We start from the raw sequence: 12,653 nt of genomic DNA on the forward strand, positions 1-12,653 counted from the left end.
GACACGTAGTCCCCCTGTTTTCTGAGGGAAAAAGACAGATGTTTCCTTTGAGGTCTCACAACAGTTTTACCTCTTTTTACCTCTATAGTGTATTAAAATAAATATTCAAGATATTTTAGAAACAATTTTTTTCTAAACAAATCTAAACAAATGTAAATATTGTGCAAATACAGATATATAACATTATACTTTTTTCTCTAACAATGCATTACTTACAGACAGTATCAGAAAAATCATTTTTAAAATCTGTGCTGTTCCCAGTAAATCACACCGCAGGCCACGACTCATCTGCAAGGCCACCCAAGAGCTTAACTGGCAGCTATCTAAGCAAACGTAGGAAGACTTGCCTGCAGATGAACAGCAATGCTCCTACAGGCAGCTGCGGGATCTGAGCGGGATCTGCCAGGCCAGGCAGGGCTATGGCAGCAGGAGCTCTGCCCTCCACCTGCTCTGTGCCAGACCCCTGCAGTTGCAGCAATGCTCGTAGTACACGCAGCACCCTCCAACCTCCTTCGGTAGCATCCTCTGGGATACTAATGACAGCCACTCATTCAAAACTCCACCTACGTGGGCTAGCAGAGACCCTTACGCTTCAAACATTTTTGTATTATGCTTTAATCTTCTTCAGGAAATACTAAATTGAAGAATGTCCTCTAATTCCTACCAGTACTCCTGCTGGATAACCAGGAGACCCAGTACTCCTTGACTGTCTACCTAAATACTGTTAGAAATGAAACAGGTACACCAGGCCACAAGCATCATTGGACAAACTATCTAGGCTGCTTTTTCTTGAATCAACCATATTTTCTTGAATACAACCATTTTCTTGTACAGTACTTAAAATCTTAATACTTAAAAGTATTCAAAACACTGCGCACGCTACTTGCTGACATTTACAACATATGTACCGAAATAGGCCATTAAAGAATTGAAATGATTGGCCCCCCATTTAACCTTCCTGTGGCATGACGCGTTCAGGTCATTGCCACAGAAGTAGCACTAGACAAATCTTTGGGAGATTGATCAAAACCACCCTGGGATGAGCACAGGCAAGGAGCACAGCCCTCTGCCCCACCGCAGCCAGGCCCACTGCCTGCTGTCAGCCCCACATGAGAGGCTGCTGAGCCCCCAAGAGCCCCACTGGAGTCACTGGGCAACAGGAGGGGCTGTAACTGCTCTCATTGCTTAGAAATAATTATTTCTGAATTTCCAAGATTATCTTATTTACAGTATACTGCACACTAAGATCATGTTCCAGGAGTCTGAAGAAATGCTGTGTCAACTGAGGCTATTAACATCATCTCAAAATTGACGTTCATATTCTAAACTTGGATTTAACAGACGCCAAAGCAAGCTTCCATCTAAGCATAAGGAAAGGCACCTACTAATTGCTCATAGATATCCCAAATTAGGAACCAGAGAGGAAGAAATTGCCAACTCTTTCTAAGGACCATTACTTGTAAAAGAAATCCTTTCTAAACAGTTTTAATCACTCTGCTGTTGTTAGCACTACACTTCTAGACTATTCCTTTTACGCTTTGCTCTTTTCAGTTGCTGTAGATCAGCTGTGAAATATATTAGGCAATTTAAAGACACCTACTCCTTACAGCGAGAACCAAATGCAAGTCAATCCACATCTTTGAAGCTTTTGTACTTTTTTTGACAAGAAAGTGCCATATTTCAATGAAAGATTGTGACCTTCATATAACAAATTACAAAGTGGTGGTTATAGACCAGTATTTCAAAGGCCTCTTAGGTACTTACGAGAACATTTAGAATCACCTTTAAGCACCAAACTCCTAGTTAAATCCCGAATTCCTAGATGCCTGGAAGAAAATCTTACTATGCATCTATCTACCTGGAGGCCACTTAAGAATGCAGCCCTCTCTGGCTTGGATATGACACACTCGCTTCCTTTGGTAAGTGCTATCTATCTTATATAACCTAAATGAGCATCAATTTCCTTCTAAAGCCATGGTGATGACAAGTAACAGGTCTTGGGTTACTTTATTATATATATATATTTTAATATTGGATTGAAACAGAACTAGAGGATGCTCAGCTGAAGGAAAGGTACATCCCAAACACACCGATACAAACTTTTTGGATTTCTTCAGACACACAAGGTGATTGCAATGCGGTTGAATATTGTGTTTAGTCACTCGATAAGCTTAGTCACAGTCTGTTACTGATCAACAAACCGTGCTAAAACTATCAACCTTGTAGTTACACCACAAGCATGGGTGAAATGGTGTTCCTTGCCTGAGTGCTGCTGAAGGGAACAACAGACTAGATACCACTTCTTGAAGGCAAAGAGATTCAGAAGTCTAAACAAACCTAATACACACTCTTGATAGTGGTTGAATTTTATAAGGAAGTCAAGGTCAGAGCAAATTACATTAAAAACATTTTAACTGAATTTTCAGTTATTGGTTCTTGTAGCACTACTGTAAATCAAACCCACTCAGTTATTCGTGATACAACTACAGTGTAAGGAGGAACTCAGATAATCCCTCAGTGTACAAACTAATTGCGTACTATGAACCATGGACTGGATCACAGTGCTTAATGGATAATTTCTTTTTATGCCTGTTTAATCTCTGCCTATTGACATAAGTGAAAATGTCAATTACCTCATCTATGGCTGACATGCTACTACAGCTGCCTTGAGAGCTGCTAGTACTGCTTTCACCCTTCTAGTCCAAATAGCTATGAAGAAGTAACTAGTATCTTGAATGTTTTCATCAAGTAAGATTAGGGTTCTCTTCTTGGCCTTATCAGTATTTAGCAATTTCTGAGTGGACACCATCAACACGGCTTTTCAGTGTGGCCAGCAGCATGAGCAGGCAAACTGAGCCATAGGGACACCATGTGCTAGCACCAAGCAGCCTGCTGTCACTGCATTTATGCCTACTCTGCCCTACAGATCCACCAAGATGTGGATCAAGACATGAGAAACCACCCTGCCAGTGGAAGGCCTGAGCTGGACAGGGCCCCCACTAGCCTCCAGCAGCTCCTCCTGGGAGGCCTCCTGCTCAGGGCAACACTGCGTTGGTACCAGTAGACCCAAGGCCCACTGAAGTACGTGGTGGGAATGGAAAGCAGCTCAGCTCTGAAAACATCCTCAAGGTCAACACTGACTGCAGGTGTGGGCAATGGCCATCCGATGCTGATTTGGCACTACTCCGGAACGCAGAAAAGGCCTCATCGTCAAATCTTTAATTGCAGCCGCAGACGCAGCAAGGCTGTGGACTGAAGCACTCTGCGTACAGCTGTGTTGTTGCCTGCCAGCTCCTCACACCAGCTGCTCTCGTCAGAGCTCTGTCCCAATTCAGCTGAAGTTAGCAAAGACCAATCTACTCACTCTGATGGAGTTACTCTTCTCTGCCCTGAAAATGGGCTGGAAAGTTGTTAAACTCACACTTCTAGTCAAGAGAAATGATTTGAGAGCTTGAGCTAGGAACTTATTCCACCAGCACAGCTGGATCTGCAAAAGAACATCTGTCTACAGTGTTTTCTCAGCATCAAAAGATTCTTTTGCTCAAGTCTGGACAAAGCAGTCCCACAGCAACTTAATCACCATTTTTTTGGGTACCTGTGGAGCAGCTGGCTGGGGAGGACAAAGTACTGCCTGCCTTCTACCCTGGTCTGAGCCTGCTGGTTTGGGACATACATGGGAAATAAATGCAAGGCCATCAAGGCAGCCAGCAGCCAACAAACTCTGCTGTTAATAAATCAGTTAATTGCACAGCAAGAAGCACTGTTGCTCTGTGCAAAATTACAGGGTTAGAAATGGTTAGCTACTCAAGGAATCTGATTAATACAACAATCCTTAAGTGCCTTCTAATATTTATTATTATATTGTGCAGTAGTTTGGTTATTTACTTTTCCAAAGAAATGTTTGTCACATTTATTAAGGAGGTATTTACACACACTTAAGGCAGCTTTAAAAAGATTTTTTTCCAAGTCTTGTAGCAGTTTAAAGGCTCTGACCTTTGTCATGTTCTTGGGAGGTTTGTGACTTAGCAACTCCCATGTCTTTACAGTCTATTAAAAGGGCAGCTGGAAGAGGCCAGATGATGCTTTATTAAAATGATTCTGACAATCAAATCAAATAAAAAAATAGAATGCTAACACAGATTAATCCTAAACTTTTATTTACAGATCTCTGATGAAAAATACATTCAGTGTCCATTAAAATTGCAGCTTACCAATACCTCAGAAATGCTTTCCTGTGAATTAACTGATGTCTAATACACTACACTGCCCCTTACAATACACTTTTTAATCTATTGGGTGTGGGGGGGACCTCTCTCCTCTGTGAAAACTTTTGTTTTCATAAGCAAGGTGAGAATAAAGTATTGCCCAATCCTTTCTCAAACACAGCTGACAACAGGAGAGTAAATTAGCTCAGAAGTTACTGGAAGGAGGGAGGCAGAGCTATCATATAAGATTCATTTCCCTAGGTAAAGGAGCCCAAAACATTGTCTAATATTATGTCTGAAAAATAATCAGCAACTAAAACTACAGGCTTATGATTTCTTTTTGTAATGCTGACAAATCATTAAGCCAAAAAACCAGATACTTTTCCAGAAGATATTTATGTTTTACATGTTTTAACATAAATATTATACAATGCCATAGAGATTCTTTGAAAATAATGTTGAGGTTTTGACAGCATCCAGAAATTACCCAAAGCAAATTATTTTTCATTACTTCATTCTTTCTATTCCTTTTTAAAAAGTTAAACTGAATATAGCTCTTAATGAGCAGGATATGGAAACAGATTATGTAATTTAGCTCCTTCTAAATTATTTTCATGCCACAATCTATTATTGGTGACAAACATTCAAGTCAAAATATGCAATAAATAAAGGAAGACCTAAAGAGTTTCAGAAATATAAAACTCCTAAGAAGAATTATGCAGCAGGGATATTATTCAACTGCTACAGTTTGGAACATTAACAAGAAAATCAAGCAGATACAAACCAAAACCTTAGAAATTTGCCTACTGTTTCATCTGCTTTCTCAAAGTTTTGTAACAAAAAAATAAAGGTTTTGTGCTCTGGTGTCTCCAAAAAGAAAGCTATTAATAAGCAAAGCACTGATAATCCCATTAAGAGAATGGTTGTTAAACCTATCAAATTGTCTTTGATAGTAAGAAAGCAGGAAGAAAAGCACATCATCATGGCAAAATCAAAGAATCCTCAGTGAGATCTTTTAACTGCAATAAACAGTTATCACATGTTTTGATGAGTGTGGCACTCTTACAGCACAAACCTGTTGTCACCCATCTCAAAAGGCACTTGCATTACTTAAAACTATTGCTGCATCTTACTTAAAGTTGTGTGAGGCTGGGGTTCATTTTTTGTATTCAATTAGAGGACCACTTACCCTATTAAAAGGTGTTTTCTATAGCCCATTAATGAGCAGTTAAAACTCAGCATTTATGTATTCAGTCTTATATATTCAGTGTTATTGGGATACTGTTCTGTAAACCACATAGAAAATAAGGGTTAAATTACATTCTCAGACTGATACCACCAGCAGTGTTGTAAACAGCAGAATTACATTCCCCTAAGTACATCTACTATGACATACAAAACATGTATTTAAAAGAATTTTGATTGAGCACATTTCAAAGCATCAAATTTGCATCCAAAATTATGTCCTATGCTGTTGAAGCTCCAGAGATTAAAAGTGGAAAAATAAAGGAAAGTAACAAATTCTCATTGCTATACAATTGTCTTATAGTCATTTTAAATCTGCTGTACTGTATCACCACGCAATTTTTATTCTCATTTTTGGAAATACAGTGGCAGAAACAGATAATTTAAAATACCTTGCATTGACTTCTGGGTTGTAGCCCTTTTTTTGGTAGTAAAATATATTGGATATTGACCATTTGAAAAGAAAACTGAGTTTCACAATCTCCAGTAACCTTTCATACTAATCTAACTTTGCAGTTTTAAAGACAATTTTAAGATTATGGCATTAGAAATACTATCTAGTGAATTCAGAACATCCCCATCAAAATACTGTAAAATAAAGGTTTGCTCAGCTCATGGAAAGCAAGTTAGTCCCTCCCAAAAATCAAAGGAAGATTTTTCCTTGCTATGTGGCAGCAGACCCTTTGCCTTATACAGTAAAAAGAATTTAGATGAAGCTAACTGACTTGATCTTGCCACTGCAGGATCTCAGCTGAGCAAATACAGTCCACCCAGAAGTAACCAAGTGATTGCAGGATTATGCTGTTGGTCTTCCCCATGACAGGGGGTTAAAAAGAGAAGAGGCTGTATAAATAAAGCCACAGCATCTGGGATAAAATTAAATAACTGTGTTGTCTGTAGAAAATCCTTACATATGCTTAAAAAGCTTGAAAATTGCATTTTGAGGTATGACTACATTACCATTTACAAAGCACAGATACCATGTATATGTATTCACAGTTAGTAGAACCTTCAAAATACATAAACTATGTATTTGTAATGGTGTAACAGTTTAGAAATAAGCAATATCATAAATATTTTATTCAGGTCAATCTACAGTGAGAAGCTGTCTCCAACTGCAAGGCAACACCAGCAACTGAGTAGAAACAATCGATGTGTGGACTGCACAGCACATCTGAAATACCTGAGCTCCTATAGAGCAGTCTGTTTTCAGTAATAATTTCTTCTCTCAATGTCAGGAAACTTTTCCATTTCCTCTCATGTATTCTGAACACAAACTTGCTTTGAATATGGAGTACAGCAGCAAAACCCACAACATTTTGAAAATACCAGGAAATAATGAAACATGAAAACTTTCTGTCCCCCTGCTCACTCCACTCCGCTCTCATCCTCCAGCCAAAAATATCATGGGTATCATGGCTAACACGCAACATCTTAATCTTTTTCAAACCCAACAAATGGAATAATATCTATAGAAACTATTTCTGAGATCAAAGTCACTACAAATCTCATATCAGCCTTGTGGAAAGACATACTGGTATGACAGTGATGGGCAAAGCCAAACCCCTTTCAACGAAGTTTCTTGCAATGCTTAGGAACATCAGAAGAGAAAATGATGTCAAAGAGGTATCTGGACTAAGTCCGTATTTATCCAACTAGAGCACTGATTTTCAGCCTGAGGTCTACAGAGTATTAGTAAGGGATCTGGATAAGAGAACTTAGAAGAACAAGTCTAATCTCATTATACAGTGGCTTTTGCTGACCAGTTAGCACTAAGACTCCAACAAAGATAACAGCAGCTGTAGTAACTCTGAAGAAGGCTTCCCCTCAGTTATCACTCAAAAATTACCTGTTCCTTGGGTACTACAGAAAACCACAGAATTGCTCCCTACCCAGAGACCACCTACTTTGAAAAGACAAAGTTTTCAGCACAGAAATTCTAGCTGTAACCAGCTGACATAAAATGAAGGAGAGAAAATAATCACTAGTTACAGACAATTCTTCTGCTGAAGTGTCTGAGATTCCTCCAGCGAAGCATTGCTCACACCACATTTACTTATGCCATGGCACAAGTTCACAAGATCTGGGGTTTTCAAGAAAGTAAGTCATCATTATAATTTGAATCTCTGACCGCTATGTATTATAGGAATGTGACTTACCACATCTTCTTTCTCTACTTAAGCAGTAAGCATCCCTCTTGCCTCAGGTTACAGGCAGATCTCCCTTTCACCTACTTTAGGTTAACAATAAGCAAGAACAGCCTCTGGGAACACGGGACACCACACACTGCACCAAAACCTGACCTGTCCCTTCTCCAAGTGAGTACCACCGCCCTTCAGCCAGTGCCACCACATCAAGCAACAGCCAGAACCACAGACTGCAATTCAGCGCTCTCTGGCTAAGTCAACACCTAGACCACTATGATCAGAGGCACCATTCCCAACAAAACTAAGGTTTCAGGACAAATTCCTCTCCTGCTTTTCAGAAAAGTTATTCTTCTTTATCTAAGTTGACAAATGAATTTTACTTGGAAACTTGGCTCAAATGCTACCCCTACTGGGTAGCGATGGTCAAAAAAGTGAAACAATACAAAACTCCTGAAATTTGAAGCTTTTACTTTTATTTAAAGTAGATCCAGTGTTTATTTTCTGGGGAGGACTCTTCACGCTGCCTTCATGGAACCTCATTCTTTTGCCATTAAGACTAAAAAACTTCAAATAAAACAATGACTAAATTAAGAACTTTAGGGGAAAATAGCAATATTTAAAAATTAATTTTAGTATCAAAAATAAATTTATTAGTACTTTTGTACTATATATTTCTGATGTAGCTTTTCTTTGATGAATTCCTTATATTGACTTAATTCTAACCATCTGCTTACTAAGAACTATTTCTATTCCTCATTATACTAAACTTGTTTTCAGAAAAGAAACTTTCATTTTTTTTTTTTTTTTAACTTCATCTATATATGAATACAAGCTGTAAGCCTCAAAATAGATATTTTTAAAAAGGCAATAACCTGAATACCAGCATCTCTGAACTCTGCGGAAACTGGAAATCTAGAAGACCCTATCTAGAAGAGGGACAGATACTATTTACAGACTGATCCTGTATCCTGCGAAGGCAGTTGCTCTGAGTTTTACGAACAGCAGACCTACAAAGAGCAGTGGGCTTGCACAACTTTTGTAGTAGGATTCCAAATTAAGCCAGAATTCTGACTACTCTTCTCCAGTTAAACACTAATGCCCCAAAGACAGGTCCTTCCCCAGTTACGACACAACCAGCAGCTGTACCACAACCCTGATGCACGTCTATGCTGCAAACTTAACTCTGCGGTTAGAACCAACCAGGAAAAGCAAAACTGAATTGTGAGCGAAACTTGGATTGTGAAGCCTGAGACCCCTTCCAGATTCTTTATGATGGTTTGCAGAAGAGAGCACGTGCAACCAGTCTTCCTCTTAAGAGAGTTGCTTGGAAGAAATCAGTGTCACACCTGCCGTTAATTCTCAAACTTCTCTAACTTTTATGTACAAGCATACCACAATTTCTAAAAGAATACAGATGTAGGAAAAAGCAGTAAATAGACAGTTGAATGCAAAACCAACACTACTGCAATAATACTCCACTACTTAACCACAATGTATTTTAGGGGAAACGTGTAAAGGGAAAGAACATCTTGCAACCACATTCAGCTTTGCCATTTCTCCATTTGTGAGTTTCTACTTCCATATCAGTAACCTGTACCTTCAGATTTCATCTTAATTTTCTTTTTCGTCATTTTATTAGAAAAATTCCAGACAGAATTAAATGTGGGGAGGGCCATATAGAAAACTAATGGGAAATTAAGAACACTTAAAAGGCCAGATAGAAAATTGAGATACTCTATTTTGTGATTACAAAATAACTCACTCACACTATTTCCTCTATCACTTTGCACTGTGCTTCCTGAGGATCTGTAATAAATGAAACAGTAAAGAGGAAGCTGGAACATTGTATTTCATGAGCTCACAGGAACTTCAGGGCCATAGTCACATTGTGCTGCGTAACAATGAAACCTCTCTCCCATGGGCTGTACCTGAAAAGCTTAAGAGGACAACATGCTTTAGCTAATGAAAGATCCAGCCTGAACCTGAGCGCAGCAAAAAAAAAAAAAAATTTGTATCTCCAAAATATCTGTCCCTCCTCCAGTTTGGCCAGACAGGTCTCGGGGTGAGGCAGTTCCTTCAAACGTCTGATGGAGTAAAGATCTACGCATCAGAAGGAAAACAATAGGAGGAGACACTAAGGAGAAGTATAAATGTCTCACAGTCTAACTTCTGCCTGGTGAGCATCTCACCCAGTTTGCTGGTGCAGCTCCACGGAGATCTATCTGACCCTACATTTCCTGAGGCCGAAAACAGTGCTGGGAAAAACAGAGCTCAGCATTTGTGGAAGTGCTCAGTACTATATGTTGTCACAAATGCTACCTAGTTAGCTTTTTCTTTCTTCATTAACGTATCTTATCTGTCCTTCAACCATAAAACTGTAAGAGCCCTATTGTAGCAGGGCCCACAGTCCCCACACACTGACTGTTCCATGCACGACAAGGGTTACACTGGTGAAGTCCATTACAACGAACAGACATCAGCAGCCAGATCCAGGGCCCAGGAGCTACATCACTGGCACGAAGCATTTTCAAACTTAGAGCACGTCTTTTGGTGTGGGAGAAAAACAGCATCACGTATTCCACTGCTTCCCACTTTCCAATGCCAGATGTATGCCAAAACTCATCTCAGAATTGTTCTAATTTATGAATGGAGGGAAATCAACCCCCAACAAGGACCATACACGAGCAAATGTGCCTCTCTATGCCACCTTCAAGACAATTAAGGCTGGGATAACCTTAAGCATTCTCCTTCATCCAAACAATATCATCCTCCAACAAAGCTGACTGCAATGCTTCACTGCCCAAGACACAGGTCTCTAGAAGGCACTGGCAGAACTCCTTCCTACCCAGCCAGTACCCCGCCAGCGCACTGCATGGCTACACAACATTTATCTTGCTTTGCAGTATGTACTGCTACTGTGCTGCGCTCTGTTCTTGCAACACTACTGGTCTGCTGAGGGTGTTTGCTTCTGGGACACTGTGCCCTGATTCCAGGGAAAAAGTCTTTCCTTCTGCCTGGAAAAAGAAGACACGGAGCTTAGGATAATTACCTCTTACAGGAAAGATGCATTGTTGGTAGGAAAGAAGCACCCAAAGAAAGATCTCTCTTCTCTTCAAACAGGTAGTGATATCATATTATTAATCTAACTATATAAAGAGTTTGGCTGATCCTGTGCATCCAGAATGCACCCACAACCCTTCCAGCTTTTTTCCTTCTTGAGTTTGAATTGGTGCAATTTAGAGGACTCAGAATTCTCTTCATCACCAGTTTCATCAATTATCTCTGTCTTTAGCAAATCTGGATAAATTTGCTGTAGTTGACTCTGAAGGGAGAATATAGGACCATTTGGAAATTATGCTTATAGAGAGCAAGTGTGATAGTTCTGCATATTATTGCAAAGCTGGCAAATATAGCTAATTAAGATTTCACCCACTAGTAACTGTATATCATGCCTTCAGGGACTGTCCTATCAGTTTCAGATTAAGTTTGGCAAGGAATTATCATTTCTAGTCTTAACTAGGTAAAGACTAGATACCTATCTCTAGCACTTAGAGGATAGAGGCTCATAATTCTTGCTAAACTCTAACTATGTTTTTAGCTAATAAAACTGTTCGAGAAATAAAGACGTGTCCTACCAAAACAAACAAATGAAATATTCTACTCTGCTTTGCCAAAATTTGGAGTTTTATTAAAACAAAGCTTTTCAACTGGGTAAATGATGCCTCTAACTGTAGGTACCTACATTTGAAATTTATCTTGATATTGCTTTAAGTTCTTCTTTAATGATACAACTTGTTCCCATTACTCCCACACCACCAAAAAAAAACCCACAACCTTTTTTTTTTTAATAGGAAATTTTGAGGAACACAGATCTTTAGCCTTTAGAAGCATCCTGCCTGTTTTTATATATACTATTTAGTTCAGACTAACATACCTTTATTATTTTGTATGTACAAAAAGAAAGCATAAGGTGTAACAGCCTTCTGAACACATCGATTTTTTGCTGAAAAGCTGTACTGAATTCAGAACTTTGACAGGTTGAAGGAAATGGTGGTACTGGAATTATACCAAAGTTATAGAGTTCAGATCCCAATTCTTCAAAATATATATTTTAAGATATATGGCTTCTTTAAAATGAGAGGAAATATAATCCCTCATTCTTTTAAAAGCTGTGTACAGGGATGGATTTTTACAACGATGAATAGCCTAATCAGAGTGAAGAATCCTCAACTGAAAGCTCACAAAAGGCCCCCTCTATCCCTTCTCCATTTTTTCATTTCCACTTTTCTCTTGAAAGGGGTGTCTCACCAGAGAACCTGAAGAGTGAAAGATTTTAAAGTATAGGACTGAAATCCATCAAAACCAGAATTGTGGTCCAAACCCAACCAGCTGTCAAACCCAGAGGTACGAATGTATGCTCACTTCTGCCTAATAAAATTTGAATCAAACACTTTGCATCTGATTCTCCATGTGAGCTTTTATGCAAACTTCTAAAGTGCAAGGAATCCTGGGGTGGAAGAGCTATTCTGAGAGCTTTCACATAGTTCATGTAATTAGGGAAACCACTTCCTTTGATTGTAAGTGTTCAAAACAGCTGAATTTCTTCTTTCAAAGGAACTCTGTGATTTGGGTCATCTCTTTTACTTGTTCTTTCATGTTTCTCAAGATGAGAGGTGAGACTGTAGAGCACATTATTTAGAAAAAAAAAAGATTCCACTTTTTGTTTTAGGGATTGAACTTGGACTATTCAAAAGGTTGTCATTTGGAAATCTATCTTTCTTTCCCTCCCTCTGTTTCCTTCCTTTTCTGATAAGCTCTTCAGTAGCTCCAGTGAGCATAGTCCAAAATGCCAATTTAAACCTAAGGGAAAACTGAAATGTGGTACATAAAGAAAAAGGGACTCTCATTTTCCTTTGTACTGTTGTGGCTGAATATGTAATTATAAAGGAGCTTTAGCTGCAGGACCTCGGTCCCCATGTCACGTTTACTTTTTTAATGGTTCTAAACACTGACCAAGCAAAAAGGCAGAAATACAGATTTTAAAAGACAAACAAAG

General features: G+C 39.0%; 1 protein-coding gene across 1 annotated transcript in view; it reads right to left on the reverse strand.

Annotated features, from left to right (window-relative positions):
• The window catches only part of MAP3K20 (mitogen-activated protein kinase kinase kinase 20), a 71,899-nt gene that overhangs the window by 42,772 nt on the left and 16,474 nt on the right, over nucleotides 1-12,653 (reverse strand). The window lies entirely within an intron of this gene.

This window comes from Netta rufina, assembly GCF_964035555.1.
Source record: "Netta rufina genome assembly, chromosome: 6".
NCBI lineage: Eukaryota > Metazoa > Chordata > Aves > Anseriformes > Anatidae > Netta > Netta rufina.